Here is a 24,530-nt window from a genome sequence, read left to right on the forward strand (position 1 = left end):
GAAAATGTAATTGTACCTTAGCAATGCCCTGAAAGAAATATATATATTTTTTTTTTTATCATTTCAAGTTTATTGAAACAAAGAAAGAAACATAGAAATGCACTGTACAATGCAAATTTCGCAGGTGCAACTGCGTACTTTTCGCCATTTACATAATAAACTGTTAGCGTAAAGCTCATACAAAGGTCTCAATAACTATCAAACACTAAGGGTCTAAGGTTATTTCCACTGAGTTATCTTTGTGTCTATATGAGTTGTAAGATTTCTGTATACACTGTGTTATCCATTGTGTCAGAAACATCTTTCCAAGTATTCAGAACGCTTAGTATTGATGTCATGTATAAGTGAGGTTTCTGTATCTATCTAAAGCAATCTTTCTCAAGCATAAGGGAGAAGTACATGTAAAATAGATATATTCCAATGAAGAGTCGAGGTTAAAGGTCAGCAAGGAAGGAACAAGGTAGAAAATGTACTGAAGAGAGTAAGAGGAGAGTAGGAAGATATAGGGTAAAGGAGACATATAAGGTACAGAGGGAAGGTACCCACCCAAGGTTCCAGTATCTTCCCCACACATAATTCAGGTAGGGAAATCTGCAGAGTATTTGAAAATCAGCCATGGTTGCCACGTTTTGTGGAATCGTTCAATGTGGCCTTTGTCTTGGGCCAATGTGTCTTCCATTTCATGAATTTCACTAACTTTCGACATCCAATCCCCGACAGAGGGAGTAGAAGTAGACAGCCAATGTAGAGGAATTTGGGATTTAGCTGCATTGAGGAGATGAATCGTCAATGAGCGTTTGTAGCGTTTAAAAGAGGAATTGGACAGATGTAGTAGACAACATGCTGGAGTCAGCTCCACTCTAGTCTCTGTAATTTTTTTAATTAAAGTCTTTACTTCATTCTAGTAGGGTTCTATTTTGGAGCAATACCACCATATGTGGGCTAGTGTGCCTTTCTCTGAGAGACATCTCCAGCACATGTCCGGTTTTTGTATGTCCCATTTGTGTAATTTGTCAGGTGTACTATACCAATGGGTCAGTAGTTTGTAGTTTGTCTCTTGCAATTTTGTGCTTAAGGAACATTTATGCGCTAGTATAGCAACGTACCTCCATTGTTTGTCTGAAATCTCCAAGTTCCTCCGACCATCTCCTCCTGTGCCCGTCTGACGTATCCGCCCTCGAGCGACTCAACCACGCATATGCAACAGAGGTAGCCTTGTCAATTGGATTCCCCTCCCGACAGACTGACTCCAAGGCCGTCAGGGGTCTGTGTAATGTTTGAGGTTCCTTAATGTTACCTAAGTAACTTCTTATCTGGAAGTATGTCCATTGCTTCAATTGAGGCAGGTTTTTTTCTGTCTTAAAGGACATCCAGTCTCTAAATTTGTTTTCAGTATAGCAGTCTCCTGCCAGTAGAGGATCACCTGCCGGGGTCGACTTGAGGGTTGGGTTATGTAGACCTGGGATAAAGTCAGGGTTGTCTGTCAAGGGCGTTAAAGGGCTAGGTATTGTGGTCAGTTTTCTATGTTTAGCTAACAAGTTAATGATCTTCAACGTCGTGCCAGTGATCGGGTGTGTCCGGATGGCGTGAGGTAGTCTTTTGAAGGAGGACCAAGGTAAGTATTTAAGCGGAAGCATAGCCAACGTTGTCTCCAGTGTGACCCAGTCCTTCACCGAATCGTGGCAATGCCAGTCTATGATTCTGGTTATGTGTGAGGCCTAATAGTACCGGCGAAAGTTCGGGAATTGAATTCCTCCTAGGTCTTTGGGTTTGACCAGGGTGGCTAGTTTGATTCTGGGTTTTTTATGTTGCCAAAGAAACCTTGTGACCAATGAATTAAGTTCTTTGAAAAATTTCTGAGGAATCTCTATCGGTATGAGCGGGTTAGATACAGGAATTTGGGCAGTATAACCATTTTTACTATGGCCGCTCTACCGAACCAAGAGAAGAACTTCTCATTCCAATTTCTTAGGTCTTTCGAGCAGTTTTTAAGAAAGGTCACGAAATTTCTCTCGAAGGCAGATTTTAAAGACGGCGTAAGCCATATCCCCAAATATTTTAGTTTGGTCTTATCCCACTTAAACGTCGAGTTAGCCTGCGTTAAGGTGAGTAGGCTGTCTGGTAGGGAGAGGTTCAGAGCCTCTGACTTTGTGTAATTAATTTTCAAGTTGGATACGTATCCATAGTGTGCGAATTCTTGTAGCAGGTTAGGGAGCGTTGTGGTCGGTTTCGTTAAGAAAAACAATAAATCGTCCGCGTATGCTGCTATTTTGTACTCTCTATTTTTAATCTGGAAACCCTGTATTGCGGTATTATTTTGTACTGTTCTGATAAAGGGCTCTAGCGAGAGAATAAATAATAGGGGCGATAAGGGGCAGCCCTGTCTAGTCCCATTTTTAATATGTACTTTTTCTGAGAGGATACCATTTATTTTTAGTTCTGCTGTCGGATCTTGATAGTGGGCCGAGATCCAATTCAGCATGTTTGGTCCTAGACCCACCCTTCCACAGACTGCCAGCATGAAGTCCCATGCTACGCGATCGAAGGCCTTCTCCGCGTCTGTCGAGAGGAGAAAGCCCTCGATCTTCTGCTGTCTAACTGCCTGTGTTAGCAAGAGTGCCTTGGTTACATTATCTCTGGCCTCTCTGTTTGGCATAAAGCCCACCTGCTCCAAACCAATTAGTTTTGTAAGCAACGGCCCCATCCTCAGCGCTATAATCTTTGCGAACAACTTGACATCAAGGTTCAGCAAAGAAATGGGATGGTAGCTAGCACACTCCTCGGGGTTCTTGCCATCTTTCGGTATAACCATGATGTGTGCTGAAAGGAAACCCGGTGTAACACATCTTGGTTTGGATATGGAGTTCAGAGCATCTTTTAAGGGTTCAGTTAGAATCTCTATAAAGGACTTGTAATAGGTGGCGGAATACCCATCAGGACCCGGGCTCTTGCCTGTTTTTAGTAATTTAATGGCCTGTTTAATTTCCTCTGATGTGATTGGGGCTTCTAGTAGATCTGTATCCTCATTAGACAAGGTTGGGAGTCCACTTTTTAATATGTAATCTTGTATGATTTGCACTCTGACCCCTGACATTTGTGGGTGTTTATGTTGTGGGGGTAAGTTATAGAGCTTCGTTTAGAAAGCATGGAACTGTTTTGCTATTGCCTCTGAAGCTACTTCCAGCTTTCCCTCTTTAGTTCTGATTCCAGCTATCTTATTAATCGAGTTTTGTTCTCTCAGGGCCCTCGCCAAGAACCTCCCAGCTTTGTCGCCTGACTCATAATAGAGCCGTCTCCTAAAGAAAAGCATCCGTTTGGCCTTAGCGTTGAGTATCTGCTGTAATTCTTTCCTAGCCTCCAGGAGGCTCTTGGCTGAGGCCTCCGAGAGAGATTGTTTATGTAGTAGTTCCAGTGACTCAATTTGGGTGAATAATTTTCTAACCTGAGCGTCTCTTTCCTTTTTATGTCTAGAACCCATCTCTGTCAGAACTCCTCGTATGGTACATTTATGCACTTCCCACATTATTAGGGGGTCTACCCCAGGAGTTTTATTGTGTTTGAAAAAATCAGTGATGTTTCTCATGAGGACGGGTAGGAGTGTCTGGTCTGTCAGCAAAGACGTATTCAGTCTCCATGTCAATTGTTGTCTAGTTGTGTTCTTTAGGTCTAATGTTAATGAAATAGGTGCATGGTCCGATATTGTTTGGGCACCTATTTTCGCAGCAGAGATTTTCGATAGGTCTCTCTGAGAGACAAATATGCAATCCAAACGAGCATATCTGTTGTGCGGGACCGAAAAATGGGTATAGTCTCTACCATCAGGATTGAGGAAGCGCCAGGAGTCCACCAGCTGGAGTTGTTGCAGGAGTGATTTAATTTTTTTTCAGAATTTTATAGGTGATGCAAGTCCTATCGTTGGACGTATCCAATAGTGGATTTAGGGGGATGTTAAAATCCCCCCCTAGTATAATGCATCCACTGGCAAACTCCTGTAGCCTCCCTACAATGTGCTGGCAGAAAGTGATGTGAGACTTATTGGGAAAGTACACATTGGCCAAGGTCAGTGGGAAGTCATTGTATGAGCCCTTCAGGAACACGAATCTTCCCTCAGGATCACACAATTGTTCAGTCAGTTTAAATGGTGTATCTCTGCCCACCAATATCGTGACCCCTTTCGACTTAGATTCAGCTGTTGTGGCGTGGAAAGCTCTCGGGAACTGCGGGGATGTTAATTTGGGAATGTTGTTTGTCTTAAAATGGGTCTCTTGTAGAAACACAAACTGAGGCTTACCTTTTTTAAGTTCTCTCAAAAGGGTGGAGCGTCGCTCGGGGATGTTTAGGCCTCTGATATTATGTGAAATCACAAGGGGTCGATTCCCCAATGATGAGTATACCATGGTGGTGGCAAAAGAGGAGACGGCCGGAGTTTAGATCTGCAAACACAAAACTATTATTTGAGATTTGACACTGGAACTCCGCTCAGGAACAAAACCTCTCTAGTTATCCGAGTGGGTGCCCTCCCACTGTTAAACAAACAAGTGTCTTAGTGAAAGATAAAGGGGGGGAGAGAAAAAAGAACAGAGAATAAAAAGAAAGTTTAGCGGGAGGTTATTACAATGGGGGGTCACTCTCCAAAAGCAACTAAAACGCCCCGGAAGGAGAGGCGCCCCCAGACGTAATGTAAATGTCTTCCCTTTCTCCCGGAGGAGTCAGGAAGATTTTGTGGGGTCGATGGGAGGCGACCACGGTTAGATGTAACCTAGGCTCCAAGTAGTTGGAGAACTGTGGTAACTAAATAAGAACGGTCTCAACGGAGCACACACGGTGGTTCAATCAGATAAAAGTAGTGTCAGTATATTGATCACACCCGACCAGGATGTGTAATGTATAAATTCGGGTCTAATCGTGAAAACATGAACTCTATGAGTCACACAGGTATAACTATAACAAATATGATATCAAACTGTTATCTTATAAAGTAACATTAATTGTCACCCATAGGAATATCCCCATACTAAGTGCACATGCATTTCAAAGCTGATCAGTCTGAATCGGTTCAGGGCAACACAGGCAAAAAAAAAAAAAAACCCAGAACCACCCCCCCAACACCCCTCACCCCCACCCCCCCTCCCCCATCAATCCTCCCCCACCCACCCTCCCCTTTCCAGCATAGTTATGTAAGCTTTTGTGCTTCTCAACTGAAGTCTCGAAGAATCTTGGGGAGGATGCTAGTGTAACAGTGAGCAACGTCCAGGGCATATCTGCTTTCACATCTGGAATCATTGCCACTCCCTCAGTCAAACAAGGAGTGTGGCTCGGGTTTGGCAATTCTCCTCCAAGGCTTTTGCCAGTACCCGCATCCTGAACTTATTGGCTGTGCAATAGGCTGTGGGGTGTTGTCAGAACTGCCCCTTAGGTTGATTCTTTCAAGAGTGTTCATCCCTCTTGGGGAAGATAACCCATGGGTGACGATACGTGTGGTGAGGATACCTGTGTGACAAGAATTATATTGCAAACATCAGATTTGCTAAGGACAGGGCCATAGTGGTATAAGGCATCTATTCACATTCCTGAGCTCTGGATGAACCGGCCATTCTCCTCGGGGTATCCGCGTGGGAGCTATTGCCCCTGTTCTGTTTGTATTTCTTCGGCAGTCTTTTGTCTGGAGAGGAGAGCGGAGAGGAGGGAGGACTCCTGACCAGGGGTGGTTGCAAAAATTCTTCATACCATTCTGGTAAATCCAATGGTTCAAAGTCCAATGACTCACAGAACTCCGGTAAATCAGCCAGCGTGCGGAGAATAGCTTGATGGCCATTATATGTGACTGTGAGGGCGAAGGGAAATCTCCATGCATATCTCAAGTCCTTTGCTCTTAGTTTCTCCAGTAGGGTTCGCAGTGCATGCCTATTCTTCAGAGTGATCTGTGATAGATCCTGAAACAGCATAATCGTGGCTCCATTAAATATAATTTGGTCATTTCGTCTCGCTTTCCGCATAATCTCCTCTTTGGTAGCAAAGGTCTGTAAGCAGCAGATTATGTCACGGGGCGGTGCGGTGTCAGATCCTCTAGGCCTGAGAGCTCTATGAGCTCTTACGAAATCAATTTCTGTGTCTTCCTGCCTCTCAAGCAGGCTGTTGAAGACTCTCCGGAGTGCTGTGGTGATCTGATCCTGATCCACTGATTCCGGTATCCCCCTGACCCTAATGTTGCATCTCCTCCCCCGATTGTCAAGGTCTTCAATGTGCCTGTTCGTGTTAATAAAGTGCTGCATGTGGTAAGAAGATACTATCTCCAGCTTATGAATTGCCTTGTCCCTCTGTCTGCCTGCACTTTCGGCCGCCGCCATCTTTTCATTTATCACCATCATGCTCGTTTTCAGATCTGTTATGGCGGCTGAGAACGTAGCTTTGATGTCCGCAGCAAACACAGACATGTCTGCAAACGTGAGCGGGTGGTCTGGTCTGGACTTACCCCTGCTGATGTCTTCGGTAGCTGACATCGAGTCCTCGCTCTCCCCTTCCTCCTGAGGCGTCGGCGCCATCTTGCTTCTCGTGGTCCCGCTGCGAGCTGCTGAGTTGTGCCTGAAGATTTCAGCTATGTTAGCGTTGGCTGAAGCCGAATTTCGGCGTGTCTGGGATCTGGGGGTCCAGTGTAGCTTTCTGCCCGGCATTTGTAAGCTGTAGGTCGGGTATTACATAGTTACATAGTAGGTGAGGTTGAAAAAAGACACAAGTCCATCAAGTCCAACCTATGTGTGTGATTATGTGTCAGTATTACATTACATACCCCTGTATATTGCGGTCATTCAGGTGATTATCTAATAGTTTCTTGAAGCTATCAATGCTCCCCGCTGAGACCACCGCCTGTGGAAGGGAATTCCACATCCTTGCCGCTCTTACAGTAAAGAACCCTCTACGTAGTTTAAGGTTAAACCTCTTTTCTTCTAATTGTAATGAGTGGCCACGAGTCTTATTAAACTCTCTTCTGCGAAAAAGTTTTATCCCTATTGTGGGGTCACCAGTACAGTATTTGTAAATTGAAATCATATCCCCTCTCAAGCGTCTCTTCTCCAGAGAGAATAAGTTCAGTGCTCGCAACCTTTCCTAATTAGGCTTAGAACCTCCGCGTGTGCCTCAGAGCCTCCTCAGTGAGCAGCCATCTCCGCCGCGCGCCAAGCCACGCCCGAAAGAAATATTTTTATCTTGAATTCCTCTTTGCTGGAGTCTCTGACACGAGAAAGCAAAACCATGCATCTACAAAGATGGCTGTCTCCACGTAAAGACACAGGGGTTTATTTACTAAAGCTGAAGAGAGTGCAAAATCAGGGTCACTTCTGCATAGAAACCAGATTCCAGGTTTTATTGCCAAAGCTTAATTGAACAAGCTGAGGTTAGAAGCTGAAATTATATCTTCTACAACTGCCCATTAGTCTCAGACTTTTAAATTACATTTTGACCACTTGTTTATGCAAAATTCTTACAGTTGCAAGATGTTTTTGAGCTTCCTAGCATATGAACTGCTTCTTTTAAATCCCTAAATACTGTTAAATTGGATTAATATCAAGGCTTTGGCTAGTCCAGTCCATAACAATCTATATATTCATTTTTGAGCCATTCCTTGGTCTATATGCTTTATTAATTTTTAATCATTAAAGAACTGAAAAATCTATTTCTGGTTCAAATTCAACTTCTGGAACATTGGGCACAGAGCCTCACCAAGTACACTTTGATTTGATGCAGAACTCATAATTGACTGATGAATTCAAGCTGTCCAAGCTACCTCTAACCATAACATTTCCACCACCATGCTTCACAATTGATATGAGGTTCTTCTGAACTGCTGTCTACTGTTTTGCGCCAAACATGTCTGAAACTACCACAATCCCCACCATAATCCCCTTAATAAAATAGGCTGCACTGCTTGTGTAAAATATGAATCATTTATTTAATACAGCAATGTGAAAAAGACATAACACCCTAACACCTAAAACAATTCAAAACGCCATATAGCTCATCACAGAACCCTCTGAAATGTAAATATGAATTAACAATGGTGTTAAAATCAACAAGCATATATAAATAAAGATTTTAGTTGTAGTAACAATATAAACTAATTGTACTTTTAACCCACACCCCACAAGGTGTTTATCCAAAGCACTTATCTTCAGAGAACCCAGATTCCATAAATATAGCACAAAATATATGCAAGGTACCATAATCATAATGCCAGTAGTGCCCCTAAAATAACTAAAACACAAATATTTGTAAACTGAGCACCTATGTACCGAAAATAATTGTGAACATGTAGTTTGTCATTGTAGTGCTTAGATACAAAACTACCTTGTAGCATAATAAGTGCTTGTAAAACAAATTTGATTTTGGAGAGTCCATACCCATATAATGCTGAAATAAGTCCAGGTGATTTCAGGAGTGTAGCTGTAGGTAGAGAGGCAACAGAGGGTACTGTAGTGTCTGGTCTTACTACAGCAGGACCGGAACAGAAGGTATGGAGGGCTTCAACTGCATCAGAAGTCCAATGCTTGAGGTCAGTTTTTTTTTGGGTGAGAATGATAATGAGACAGCAGCAACACAGAAGTTGTTGATCACCTGCCAGTAGTAGTTTTGAGACTGCTTTGAGACCACTAGAGTTGGAGACAGCAGCAAATTTCTCAGGGTCCATGCAAAAACCTTCTTTAGAAACTATATAGCCTAGGACTGACATCTGTGGAAGTTCAAAGAGACGTTTCTCAGCTTTAGTATGGAGATTATTTTCAAGGCAGCATTGCAAGGCTGAGCTTGCCACAGAGGAGGCTTTAGCAGGCTCATCAAAGATTCTTTGGCTGAACACCAGAAACGCAGCAATGCTGTTAGTCACAAGGTTGTTTTTTTTCATTGATTGGGGATGGCCAGGCCATGGCTTCTGCAGGAAACAGAGAAATTACCTAGCTCATTTTAGCTCAGTCTGTAGGAACATTTCATTGCTGTAGCACAAATTGTATATTTCATTGATTAAGGAACCTGCATTAACACCTGGAGTCCCAGGAGAAGTGTGGAATAGGCGACAAATGAAGCATGGAGGTCCCAGGCATAAGAAATAGCTATGCTGTAAAGGCCTGAGGTGTAGCCAAAGGTTCGGCCAGTACCATCTTAAGAACATTATAGGCCCCCGGGCAATACAGTGCACTGGGGCCCTGTCTACACAATCACGCACGATTGCCCATCAAATGCAGCTTTACTGTGCCGTGAATGCAGCCTCACTGTGCCCACCATTGCAGCCTCACTGTGCCCATGAATGCAGCCTTACTGTGCCCATGAATGCAGCTTCACTGTGCCTGTGAATGCAGCTTCACTGTGCCCACCATTGCAGCTTCACTGTGCCCACCATTGCACCCTCACTGTGCCGTGAATGCAGCCTCACCGTGCCCGTGAATGCAGCTTCACTGTGCCCACCATTGCATCCTCACTGTGCCTACGATTACAGCCTCACTGTGCCCATGAATGCAGTCTCACTGTGCCCACAATTGCACCCTCACTGTGCCCATGAATGCAGAATCACTGTGCCAATGAATACAGACTCACCATCTCCTGGTAACACACACACAGCGGGCATCTCCTCCTGTGTATCACGGAGCTGGCTGGATCAGTGTTTGGTGGCCATGCTGTAACAAGGTCCCACCCCCCTAGGGGCGTTGCTAGGTGTGAAAAAGACCAGGGGCTTCAGCCCGAAGTCCAAGGCTGGTGGCGGCAGGGGGTTTAGGCTCACTTGCTGGTTGCTGCCTGTTTTACCAGTGGCCATCCATGCTGACCACTAAACTGACCTACCAGACTCCTACACTACTGATCCCCCCTGACACCTACACTGACCCCCCTGACACCTACACTGATCCCTCTCCTGACACATACACTGATCCCTCTCCTGACACATACACTGATCCCTCTCCTGACACCTACACTGATCCCTCTCCTGACACATACACTGATCCCTCTCCTGACACCTACACTGATCCCTCTCCTGACACCTACACTGATCCCTCTCCTGACACATACACTGATTCCCCCCTGACACATACACTGATCCCTCTCCTGACACATACACTGATTCCCCCCTGACACATACACTGATCCCTCTCCTGTCACATAAATCAAAGAAAAGCACCCAGAGCACCAGCTGCAAGAAGAGATATTAATAATGGCATGCCTACGTATACTTCAATAGATAGTCACTGTACCTACCTAAATTAATTGTTCAAAAAGTACACATGACCATTGGTGAATGGGCTGGTAATATAAAAAAACTTATGCTCAAAAATTGTTTACATACAGTCACTCCTCACTATGCTTAGGTATGAGCAGGCTAGGAATTGAATAGAAGTTAGTGGCCGCAGAGCAGTTAAGTGGCAGCAAGTGAAGAGTTAACATAACTTCTCTGCAGAGCACAGTATATGCAGCCTAGGAATGTAAACATAGATTAGACTTATGGCAGAAGCAGGAAGTTTATCAACAGGCTTCTTTGTGGGATACAGCACATCATATACACACTCACACTCACACGCAGACCCATGCAGACACATACAAATCCATACACACCCATGCAGCACAGTAAACTGACCTGCTGAACTTCTGTGTAGACCCCTCACCCCTGGCATTCTCTGCTACACATTGGGGAGGGGCGTGGCTGAGCTGAGATTGAGGGGGCGGATTTCTTTCTTTAGTGAATGCAGCCAGCAGGAGCCAGGTGGAGAGCTCAGTGAGTGAAATCACAGGGCAGCTCTAAAGGGATCTGCAATCACTTGTGCTGCCGAAGGGATTGGCGGTGTTATAGGAAGCACAGCCCGATGTGCTCTGGACTGGCTACCATGTGACCCTCCCTTCTTCTCACATGTAAACTCTGCCTCCACGAAACCTGTCTAGCCTTTGTCCAAGCCCCGCTCTTACCTTACATTTGCAACTTGTATCCAGGAGTCAGGGGGTGGAGCTGGGAGAGAGAGCCACTCTGATCAGAGGTAGCTTCCTCCACAGTGTGTCTGGACAGAAGTTTGGAGCAGTCAAATCTAAGCACTGATGTCGGGGATGGGCAGGGCTGGGCCCCCACCATCTCCGACATCAGTGCTTAGATTTGACAGCTCCACTCTCACTGCGGCCACAAGACCCCGACTTGCCCACCAATCACTGGCTGTTTACACCGGGGCATGAGAAATACAAGACCCGGGGCTTTTTGGGACCCGACTGCCCAGCGTGCCCATGCGAAAAGACGGCCCTGGGTTCGACAGCTGGACCAAAGGCACCATCAATTGATCCAAACAAGTCAAAAGGGTGTGGAAGTGTTGGATCACTTGGACTTTACTGGCTTCTTGGGCATAGCGTCTTTGAGAGAGAAGCTAGTTAGGAACTGTAGGTGACTGTGACATGTCAGGTGGATTCATGGTCCAAGCAAACTGACCCAGAAAAGGGTCTGTCTCCAATGAGATAAAAACGGTCCAGGGTAATTGTACCTGAGTATAGATAAGCAACAGAACATACTGACGGTGAAGTGTTGCAGGCCAGATTACTACAGAGAGTGTCAGAGAGTGCAGACACAGGCGATGTGGAGGAGGAGCTCAGGGCATACAAGCTTTTCTATTCAACAGAGTAGAATTTGGCAGTGTAGGTAGCAGGACAACTAAGTATTATATGTTTTCTTTGCAAGGCACTGCTATTTTTATGTTTTTAAAGGCAGCTTCTTTAAAGAATTACAAGACCTAACCTCTAGATCAGAAGAATTTGGTGCTCTGGCAAAACATCAGGATAAGTCGCTGTTCTTTTGAAATTAGAGTTGTCATTCTAAGTGGATTGGAGCATTTTAAGCAACCAATCCAATTTTATTAGTTTAGATTTTTTTTCTTTTTGTAGTTATGTGTTGCTAATCGTGATCAATGTTTAGCCAGGAACTAGGAACTTACTATGTTTTAGAAGACATATCTCCAATTGTCTTGGTAATCCACATACTTGCAAAGCAGGTAATAAAGGAACATCACTCATGCTCCAAGATTATTCTATGACCAGGACATTCTAAATTTTTAAGGTCCAAAATAATGACTTCTGCTTTTTACATTGTAAATGCTTACACACAAGAAGGAAATTAAATGCTGCATTAAGAGATAATATGTCCATTTCAAATAGAACATAATCAACTATACTTATACTTTGATATTTTAGTGCTGGCCTAGAAAAGGCATCCGTTTTCAGCATTAAAATGGTTCTTTTTATAGAGTTCTCTCATAATTGGTCCTTGCAAACAAAAGACATTTAACTGAGTCATTATTTGTATATCCAGAGAATCACTCATTACACGGCTTATTTCACGCACAAGTTATTTTGTGCACACTGTCATGGCCAATCTGCAGGGTGACTGGAAGCACCAAAGTACCTTTTATTATGGTTTAGTGAGAAACTTAAACTAGAATCACCTTTGCCCTAGGTGGCACAGCCTGTGGTTCATATTCAAAGGCATTCATGAGAAACTAAAAGCTTCAATAGATAAAAAGAGAAATATGTGACACTTTAATGGAACAAATCAGAGTTATAGTCCAGTGTTCTATAAACACAAGTTCAAATCATGATTAGCCATGAAAGAAGAAAGGCTTTAAATGCATCTTAATTAATCTGATTACTGATGTATCTCTTCAGACTTGGGTAGAGATACACTGAGTAGATCTGAAAACAGCTTGTAACAGCTCAGAATTAGGCAGTGTTATTTTTGCTCTTTGTATTGCTCAAATGTATAGATGAGATTTCTTTCCTCATTTTCCAAAAAAGCATGCCTAGCAGGGCTGGACTGGGACAAAAATTTGGCCCTGGACTTCATCCAGACCGGCCCACTTTAATTTTGCAAACACGCACAAAAACAGTATATAAACTATTCACAATTGCGCAAAAAAAAACATAAGTAAAAACATTCTACTGTAGGTATATTTTTTACAATTTTGTTGTAAGGAGGACACGGAGGGGGGCCAGAGAAGGAGGACGGGGGGCCAGAGGAGCGGCTGGAGGAGGACACAGGGAACAGCCAGGGTTTGATCAGTGCGGCAGGAGGGACAGCTGTAAACCCTGATCGGCTAAAAAGCTATGAAGGGAGATCAGTGTTCACAACTGTCCCTCCCGCCGCACCGATCATTGCCACCTGTGAACCAGGGGACCATCCAGAATCGGTCCTGCAGCTGGGATAGTGCCTCGCGGGTGTCCGGGAGCCACAGCCAAAATGCGGGAGACTCCCGCACCTCGTGGGAGACTTGGGATGTCTGGAAACCAGCCCAGTGAGCCATCGGCCCACTGGGAAACCCCCGGCAGTCCTGATGGCCAGTACATGCCTGCAGTCATATAGATGCATCTGCTTTCACTTTTCACTCATTTGGATCCAACAGCTTAATCAGTTGTTAAGGGTAACTCCATTTTACATTTCGCTATTGCTCTTTGTACAGCATAACTGAATAATCATAGAACAACATTTAAAGAAAATCTGTTATGAGAGGAACATGCAGGCTGTCATTGCTGACTTTATTCTGAATTTGTTAGTTGCCTGTCTGTCTCTGGCTTAAAACCTATTTCCAGTTTAGGCTAAATAGAAAAAAAATATATTCCCAGATGTTGCTAAAAATAAAAGAATAGCCCTAGTTGCTATGCTGACCCAATTTCCAGCAGTTTTCCCCACAGACTGACTGTTCCAGCAATGTAGGGCTACTCCTTTTGGATTGAATAATGCCCAGCATCATCCTACCTACTTCCACAGGGCTCAGTCTGTCAACATCCCACCTCCACCCCCTACCCTAGTCTCACAAGTTGTATGCTGCACCACTACCACTCTTTCTTTGAGAATGTTGACAGCTTTGTTTATTTAAAGAAACCTGTCATAATAGAAGTATCTAGGCTGCCATAGTTGACTTCTTCTGCATATGCTAATTGCCTGGCTGTCATGTTGACACACGTTAATGAATACTTTATTGCTTTATTGACTATTCTCATTCATTTGTTCCAGATTGCTGATTTAGTATATTTAAAACCCAGAGCAAGGTTCAGGTCCATTTTTACTCCTCCCTCCATTTACAGGGAGCACTTTGTGCGCAGCTCTTTGTAACATTTAGGATCCACCCACCAAAGGAACAGGAGGACACGTGATCTCATCAGACCTAGCAAAAAAGAAAAGTATACCAGTCAGTGGCTTAAATCAGGGGTCTCCAAACTTTCTAAACAAAGGGCCAGTTTAAAGCCCTTCAGAATTTAGGGGTACAGAACTGTGACCAGTGAGAGTAGAAAGTTGCTGCAGATTGAAAAGGAAACCTAATTTTTCATAACTTTCAATTATATGGCTTGTGTACTAGTTATATATGTTTTGTTATTTTTATTTATTTTTTTTTTGTATTTGCTTTTTTCCCATGGAGTTACTCTTTAAGTATTGATACAAGTCAACATGAGAGCCAGGCAATTTGCATGTCCAGAAGAAGTCTGCGATGGCAGCCTGCATGTTTCTCTCATGACAGGTTTCTTCATGCAAATTAATAGGGTTTTCCACAGGGTAAAATTACAGAATCTGCTTACCCAAACTTTTGGTAAAGTGGATCTCTAAAAATATAAAAGACATAGGCTAAAACAGTATATAAGTATTCAAAAGTAAACAAGAGTGACATGACTTTCGACCAGCTCTGGAAAGTTCCCACTGGAAAGATGACTATCCAGAAAGATCATATTCTTGCAGCTCTTTCAAATTACCCAAGAATAAAAAAGATAAATAAGTTGGCCAAAAAAAAAAAAAAAAACGAGTCAGTAGTTCACATAAAACAAGAAATATTAGCTGTACTAAAAAATTTAAATAGCAGAGAACACTTACTAAGAGAAGTACATTCATGCTGACATATCATAATATTTGTCTAATGATGGACAACTTAACTGTGCTGAAAGATGACCACTAGCTGAGATTGGACTCATAGTACAACACCAATGGAGCCTCCAGTTGACTGCTGCAGAAGAGCCTCAGTGTTCTCTTGGCATTGTCATTCACTTTGTTGATATGCCTTCTCTATTGTTTAAGTTTTTGAATGCAATGGTTGTTTCTTGTCTTTTTATTTAAGTTTTTAAGTTCACTAGGTAGTGTGTTATTTACTCTTTAAAGCATTGAATGAATTTGAACATATCATTCAAGTATTACTGTATATGTCTGACATGTGATGATAGTTGAGCATGTAAATATAATTTGATCACCTTTTAGTACTTGTACTTTCTAAGCGTTCCATAAACAATCTTTCGGCTCCAGTGAACCTTTACATTTATGTTATAGGAGAGCGGTAGAAAGAGAGTGCATACCGGTGTCGATTATCACAGCAGGGAAAAATAATGATCTGGTATGTTATCTATTAAGTCCCCCCCCCAACACGATCATTCAGCTGTTGTCATAAAGTAGATTCATAGACGTTGGAAAAATTCCAGATTGGGCAATTGTCATCTCATGTCTATGGGCAGCTTTAAACTCATGGTTGGCACACCATTTTATAGAAAGCAAATTTTCAACTGATTTTTATGGACTTGTTGCCATGATAACGTATATTGCATGTTTATCTAGTTAACAAAAAGAGCAATGTACTAGTAATGATATTATGTCTGTATGTAAAAAATAAAATCCTAATAGTATACATTTACTATTTTCTCCCACAAGGTCTGTTATACCATTGGAAGCATTTTGTTAAAGCAAAAAAAAAAACCTACATGTGCAGTAGAGACCTGTATCTTTTAGTGCTCTGGCGCTGTGCTGCATATAGGTTTTTCTTTTTTGTTGTTGTCTTGACGTACATTGTATTATTTTGTATTATATTGTGTACCAGGAACAATGCCCAGACAGGTTCAATGACATTGTAGAATACATTTCTAAAGAACTATTTAGAATTTGGAACTAGAACCCTAGAACTAGAACCCATCAAAGTAACATATGACAATGTGCTTGGCTTTTGTTAAAAAGCAGATAAAAATTCACGCTTTTTAATGGACTCTATATTTTATTGATCTTTTTGTTTTTATGAACAGTTACAACATTTCTGGACAGTTGACTAAATTTTAGCTAATTTAAAGCAGGGTTCCACCCAAATTTTGAACAATATCTGTATGTATTCTCTTCCTTGCCTAGATGCTGACATGCCGTTTAAAAAAATTTAAATCGCAGTAATTACCTTTTATTTTTCTATTCTTCTTTGCTCTTCCTGGTTCTCCTCCCGTGGGAGTAGGCGTGTTTCTAGCCTCTCCCAGACTCCCCAGAGTCTCCTGGGAGCTAGTCTCAGGCTTTCCAGGATGCCACTGAGCATGTGCATGAACGAGCAGTGAATGCTGGGAGCACAGCATTCACCGCATCCAGGAAATAAATGCTTGTGGGCTTCAAATGCCCACAATGAAGATGGAAACCGCCTGCAGTGAATAATATAAGTTATTCTTTCCGACGAAATCTGACACAGGCGGACATATTACACAGAATATGTGAGTATGTAATGCTGAGAAGAAAAGTTTGTGAATGAACTAAAAAAAAAAAAAAAAAAACGATAGATAGGTGGACCCCCGCTTTAAACCATATTTGCTATAACTCAATCAAAGTGAAAAAAAACATTTAATGACTCTAGTCAACCCAAGTATATATCTTCTGTAATATCACAGTTCAAGAGAGAATTTTATAAATTAATTAATTAGTTTTCTGCCACAAGTTCTAATTAAACTTCTTAATTTTAACATGAAAAAACTGATTAGGGGAATTAATTAAACTGCCACTTATGTGGTTTCATTGTGAGAACTACAATCCCCCCCCCCCCCTTTCCCCGTATGGGTAGGCTTGCCAATTCCTCCTCACTAAAGTTTCATTCTGCATTTTTTTTTGTTTTTTTTTAACTACAATATTAGAAATATACTAACATTAGAGAAGGTTGATGCATTCTGTTTTGTTCTTTTTACTTTCTAATTCACTGTGTCAGAAAATGTTCTCCAAGCAGTGCAGATGTATTTCAGAATGACACTGAAGCAATTTAACATGCAACTACTTTAACAGATCAAGACATCCTCAGCACTTGAAACCAATTCTAGCCGTATGCTAAATCCTTTAAATAGGTAATAACTTACTTGAATATTGAAAATAATCAGCAATCACTCAATGTTTATGAGAATGTTATTACATTTGTTTTGCGATTTGTCTTCCTTACTATTTATAGACAATATTGTATATTTCCTTCTTTTATATCTTAAAATTTATAAGAATTGAGAAAATTATCAGCAAGGAACTTTAAGCATACTTTAGTTATTTTTCCACTTTTGCAGTCAAATTTGAATAATCCCCACTATATGTTTGTTACGTGTTCCCTATTCACACAGCATGCCTACATTTTTTAAAAATATTTCTTACTTATTAGATGTTTCTCAGGAGGAGGTGTCATGGCTGGCTGCAAGTTGTTTTAAACAATGTTAGAGTGAGCCTTCCTTAGGTCTTTCCTCATTAGCATGCAATGCAAAAAGCCCAGCCTTTACCCCTTTAACCCTTTGTTGGGACAGATGGTGTTTAAATATAGTTACAATTGATAATGAAAATCTACCTGTCTACAGAATAGACAGGGTTATTTATGGCAACCACAACTGCCTAGCCCCCAAATAAATAAAGAAACCCACTTAGGATTTTTCCTGACTAGAGGGCCCAGAATAGAGCATTAAAAAAATAAACTGCAGTGTTTTTGTTTTTTATGTTAATGGTAACGTGTAACAAATACAGTACAAAGTAGGTGTTATACCAATTTAACTGCAAAAGTGAAAATACACTTCAAAAAGGAGACGTTCAGCCAAAGTTCATTTGGCTCTACTTCTCCTATGGATCACAGGAGCGCAGTTCATTCTGCACTCCTGTAACCTGTTTTCAGCAGACAGTGGGCTGAAGCAGCTGACATCACAGGGCTGTCCAGTCTGGGAAAAGATCACAACCATATGGTCGGGATCCACCCAGATACCTGGATCAGCACCTCTCTCAGCATGCCACTGACAGCCTGAGCCAGCCGCTCCCACCCCCTCCACAGCTCAACCTTCCAGTGAGCCCAGGGGGGGACAGAACAGAGAGCTGATAACCAGAGAGCTGATAACCAGCTTTCTGCTCACAGAGCACTGAGAGCCGAGTGATCAGCGGGGTTTGATCTCTCAGTTCTCAGCATTAGAGCCGATGGGGGACAGATGCAGAATTGAAGCGATGCTGCATCCATCTAGGTAAGTATGATTCTTAAAAAAAAAACCTAACTTCTCTGCATTCACACCTGAGAAACATGGAAATGCAGGCAGAAACACACGCTTCTGTTTGCATTTCTGGGAACACACGAAAAAAGCACTAAAACATGCATTAAAGTGGAAGTAAAGTCCACTTTTTAACTTATACCTACAGGTAAATCTATAATAAGGCTTATCTTTAGGTACAGTAAATATTCCTAAACTTGCACCATTTAGGAGATATAGATGTTCACATGGGATACAGCCGGTTACGTCACTGGTGCATGCGCTCTGAACGGATGGCATACCAGTGCCGTACATTCAGAGCTCCATGTCGGAGCCATTCATATAGCCAGAGATAACGAACCCGGAAGGAAGTCTGGGTGAAGATGGAAGCGTGCAGGGAGCTGTGACAGTGCTGCGGTGGAGGGCTCCATGTGCAGGTAAATCTGCCACAATGTGCTAGTATGCGATGCATATTAGTACATTATGACTTACAGGCTAAGTTCACCTTTGTTCACTCATTGCGGATGAAGCCTTTGCGCTGGGGGACCATCTTATGCGGCCATTCCCGATGAGGACCCTCAACCCGGACCAGAGGGTTTTTAATTACCGGCTGGCCAGAGCCAGAAGAGTGGTGGAGAACACGTTTGGAATCATGGCCAGCCGGTTCCGCCTATTTCTTACACCCATACATATGGCGGAGTATAAACTGAATCATATTATCCTGGCATGCTGTGTTCTACACAACTTTTTATGGAAACATTCTGCCAACTATGCTGGCTCAGTTGGGACTGAGGCCGGAATTCAAAATGAACCAACCCTGACGGTGCATGAAAGTGGCCGTCCTGGCTTGCCCTCCCTGAGTGCCTGTGATGTCCAGCTAAGATACCTGGAATTCTTTGCGGGTAGGGGGGCTATCAATATGCCAGACAATGTGTGAAACCTTTATCAAATAAAAAAAACATTAAGCAAATCTTTGGTGACATTTACTGCTTGTGTTTGTTTTAGCTGACCCTGACAGAAATGTGTTGAGTCCTGAAAATGGCGTGATCGTGTAACCTTACAAAGCACTGTTTGGTGTTATTTACTAAAGGCAAAGACACTTTGCACTACAAGTGCACTTGAAATTGCACTGAAACTGCACTTGTAGTGCAAAGTGGATTTGCCCTTAGGAAATAACACCCAATAACACCCATTGTCACAGAAGACACCAATTAGAGCACCACCAAAAGTGTTGTAGCATTGAGACAATAATCCACACATTCTTGATTAACAATCTTTTTAATACCTGCACAATCACATGTGCATTTAGAAAAGGTTTTTAAAACAAACCAACATGTTTGTTGTATAACAATTTTTGGGGTCACATTAGAAAAAGTAGAAATGTCCATTTAAGATAAAACAGGCATGTTTAAAACCCACAAGAAAGACACAAATCTTGAACTTACAAAGTTCACATTTGGTAGAACTTGAAGGCAATATCAGACATGAGTATTTAGAAACTGTGTTTGATATTGCGTTCAGATGGGGTGAAGCCACCCCAGGAAAAGCCAAATTTTGAAGATGCACACAAATTGCCGAATGTCAACATGTGCTAGCTGCCATCATGGGGGATCAAGGGACGTGTTTTGGGGGAGCAACCCCTTTCTCACAGCTAATTTATTATTGAGGAAGGGGTTGCACCCCCAAAACCCGTCCATTGATCTCCCATGATGGCAGATAGCACATGTTGACACACTGTGTGCATCCTCAAAATTTGGCTTTTCTCCAGTTAGACAAAAAATGTTAAAATTGTAGCACACCATAAAAGAAAGGGATTTGGAGGGGTTTTAAACTCTCCCCAAAACATCAATGATGTTATTTTTTTGAATAACATCATTGATGTTTTCCAAGTCCCTATTACACCCCATGATCTCCCCAATCAGGATCTGCGCACTTTCCAAGGTGAAATGCCCTGGATCCACAACATCACGATCACCTAAAAAGATAGAAACCAAAAAAAACATGTATTATAAATATGCCGGCATCCATCTCTTACCTGAGCCTGTGGTCGCAGACACTCACCTGTTGTGGTGCCAATTTCCACCACGTCTTCCTCCTCCTGCTCTTCTTGTCTTTGGTGGATTTCCCCTTCTTCCAGAGGTGGGGGGGTCTCTGGTCTCCTCGGATGAGGGGTGTCCTCCGAGTCTTTTCTCCCCTATGTAAAAAAAAAATGGTATACTTAGCACACAGATATTTGATGGCAGAACTATAAATATGAAACATTGCTTGGAAGTGGGGTACAATTGTCTGTTTTGGCAGAGTTCCAAGATGTAGAATTTTTAGTGTCCTTTGTCAAGCTTAAATACATTACCTGTTTTGTACAAGCTTCACAGATGGAGACACCCCTATAGTATCCACTGGAGCACTTGTGTGGGCCCCCTAATAAAAAGGCCGGTGTTCTTGTGTCCCACACTAGTGCTCATGTGTCCAGATGTCTAAACAGCTGCTGAGTGTCCTCTCCTTACACAGAATCTAGTGTGCATTTCATTCTATTAACAAACACATCTACACAACCAAATTATTTTCAGATAAGTAGGCCCTAAAAAATGTTGGCAAATGCATATGGCCCAAACAATGGTGTTTTATAGGCCGAAAGAAAAATGTTTGATACGAACGAATAATGTGCCCATGAACATGAAAGTTAACATTTTAAACTGGATTAACAGGTAAGAAAAGCACATGGAGTAGCACGAACGTAATAAAGACAAAAAGAATAGGAACACAGGACAACTACTTACTTTTTTGCAGCACTCTCCGGATCTTTCTGTACTGCTCGTGCTCTCTTAATTGTAGGTCCGACCACCGCTTCCTGAGCTGATCTTTCAATCGGCGTACCCCGAAATTCCGGTGCAGAATTTTGACCACTTTCGCCATGATCTTGGCCTTTCGGACATTGGGGTTGGGGTAAGGTCCATACTTTCCATCATAGTCGGCCCTCTTCATTATGTCGACCATCTCCAACATCTCCCCAAAGGACATATTTGATGCCTTATATCGTCTCCTTCTGGATCGGGACGTTTCTGCCTCCGGGCTTTCCTCCTCCTCGTTGGTGTAATTATCAGACACCTGCTCTGACTGCGCCATGTGCTCCTCCCCACTGCGCCGAACGAGAAGGTGCGGGAAATAGACTAGAAAGAACATCAGGGGTGGGCGGAGTTTCACGCATGCGCATTGTCTGTAAAGTGTAACACGCGTTCGTAGTACGTACGATCTGTGAGTGGAGGACGGAGTAACGGAGGTGCCGATCGTGATAACGAAGGTAAGATTTAACATTGGGCCTATACTGCTTCTAGATTGAGGCCTGTATTTGCACATGTTTAGAAGACTTTAGGCTGACATTAGGGTTTGTCTTGTGTTGTGTCTTGCAGTGAAAATGGATATCTTGAAAGATGAGGACTTTATGGCAATCTTCATTGATATGTTCAGGGAGCTGCCTTGTCTGTGGGAGATAAACCACCCTGAATATAAGAACCAAACAAAGAGGAAGGCAGCGCTGGATCAATTGCTGGAATTTGTGAAGACGGTGATACCCACGGCAGACATGACCTATTTGAAGATCCTAATTGGTGGCCTGAGGAGCACTTATCTAAGGGAGCACAAGAAGGTCCAGGATTCCCAGAGATCCGGAGCTGCAGATGACATTTATGTCCCCAGGCTCTGGTACTATGACAGGCTGCATTTTCTAGTAGGTCAGACTGAACCCAGGCCAGCACTCTCCACTCTTCCTTTCACGCTTCCTTCCCCCCCACTGAGGCTTCTGACGCCCAACCTTGGCCTTCCAGGCAGCTATATGTGGAGGAGCCCAGCTTGAGCCAGGTATAGCATTCCTCTAAATATTTCTGGCTGTCCAATCAATGATGTTAACTAGATGTTAGTTTGGAGTACTAATTTATGATTGTGATTGATGATGCAAAAACTAAAACCATGTCCCTTTTTCATACACAGGGAAGTCTCAGCTAGGAGGTGGCCGGGCCAAGCAGGCTGCCTGATATCCAGGTCCCTCCCCTCCACCTTCAAAGAAAAAGTGGCAGGAAGATGAGTAACCTGGAGGAGGCTGCCATAGGCCTCTTTTGTAAAGCTACAGAGGCCCTGAGAAGCCGCCACAGTGTGGAGGAGGACTTTGCTGGCCTAACTGCCTGCAAAATGCTGCAGATGGAGGCGGGCCAACGACTCCTGTGTGAGTCCTTAATTTTGGAAGCTCTCAATAAGGGGTTGAGGGGCCAAATAACATCTGCTACCCACATTTGTGACCTCACACATAGTCCTCCTCCTCCTCCAGGTCCTACTCCTCCTCCTCCTCCAGGTCCTACTCCTCCTCCTCCTCCAGGTCCTACTCCTCCTCCTGCCACATCTCCAACACCAGAGCCACAGCGTGGAAGGAAGCGTGGAAAGAAGACCAGAGAGTGATGACCCTGGGTCCAGTCTGGTCTGGCAAAAGATGCAGCCTCTTGTAGTACCATAGCCTGGGGACATAGATGTCATCTGCTGCTTTCATGATCTCTGGGACTTCTGGACCAGACTACACTCCCTTAGATATGTACTCCTCAGGCCACCGATTTTGATGTTAAATAATTGATGTCTGCCCTGGGGGTCCAAGGCTTCGCCAATTTCTGATGTTTCTCCAGTGTTGCCTCCCTCTTTGTTTGGTTCTGAGCCCTTAATAAAGGATTTTTTGTTTCAATTATACTTGCCTATGTGTGTTTTCCTTAAAAAAGGACAGTTTGTTTGTGAGGATTCAAGTACATTTCAAAAATACAATGTGAAATTAACAAGGGACACCAACACCAAGCAACCTTCTTGAGATTAAATAATATAAGATATCAATGGTGTTGTGGTAACTGGACACACAAAAAGCACACAAAAATATAATGGAGTAAAAGTAAAAATAAAATAAAACAAAGATCAGCCTTGAAAAAAATACAACCCCCCCCCAAAAAAAACAGCCTTTAAAAAAAATAAATAAATAAATAAAACAACAAAAAAAAATTGTCAGATGTGACAAATCAAAATATATTGAGGGAATCACGATAAGTTTGTGAGAAGTCTGTGTGAATATGAGCAGCAAAACTACTTCATTCTTTTCACATTATAAAGAAGAAGAGAGTGCGCTGTATTAAACCGTTTTTTACATTGCAGCATGATGAAAGTGCTGTATCCATTGCGAACGCTAATTTTACCAGACCGAGCTGTTCCATCTCGGAATTTCTTCTGAGCATGCGTGGCACTTTGTGCGTCGGAACTGGCCACACAGTCGGAATTGATGCGATCAGATTTTGTTGTCAGAAAATTTTATAGCCTGCTCTCAAACTTTGTGTGTCAGAAAATCCGATGGAAAATGTCCGATGGAGCCTACACACGGTCGGAATGTCTGACAACACGCTCCGATCGGACATTTTCCATGTACGGGGCATTATTCTGCAATTTTTTTTATTTCCTTCTTTTTTTTGACGACATTTGTCGTGTTGTTTCTATATTTTGTAAAAAACAAAAACCTTCAATAAAAATGCTATCTTGGTACATAGGGGAGCTGGAATTTAGAAAAAAATAAGAGTGAATTTAGCCTTTAAACTTGCTGGGGGCATATTTTTTTTTTTTAAATATATGTGGTGGTTTACTACCATTTTAGGCTTGAGGTACCATTATTTCTTCCATTTCCATGCTTTGGCTCACAGCCAAAACTTTTTTTGCCTGAAATGCTCTCACACACGTGCGCACAAAACCATTTTTATTTTTTTTACGTCAAGGCATTTCTATTGATTACAATTAAAAAAATTTGTATTTTCTAAGAGGTACATCCTAAAATACATTCCCACCTGAGCATACAGACACATTGGGGGTTATTTACGAAAGGCAAATCCACTTTGCACTACAAGTGCACTGCAAGCAAATAAATCACACGCAATAGAGATTTTGACCAAACTCGCACAGGACCCTTTTTTGGTTCGCAGCAGAATCAGATCACATGGGTGTTCACACTCATGCGATCTGATTCCTGTCCGAGTTTGCAGATATCACTGCGATATGCAAACTGATTTGGGGGTGTCATGAACTTTTAATTGACACTCCCAGCAGTTCGCATAGGGCAGTATGAACTGTCGACGGCAGACATGCAGTGGATTTGCACGGCTTCCGCATTGCTGCAGTGTGAACCAAGCCTAAGGGGAAGCAAAACAAATCATTTGCCGCCTACATGCTGGTCCAAACTGACCCACCCACAGGAAAAGCTGGTTTCCTCTCTCCTCGTA

This window comes from Aquarana catesbeiana, linkage group LG02 (genome assembly GCF_042186555.1).
Source record: "Aquarana catesbeiana isolate 2022-GZ linkage group LG02, ASM4218655v1, whole genome shotgun sequence".
Lineage (NCBI taxonomy): Eukaryota > Metazoa > Chordata > Amphibia > Anura > Ranidae > Aquarana > Aquarana catesbeiana.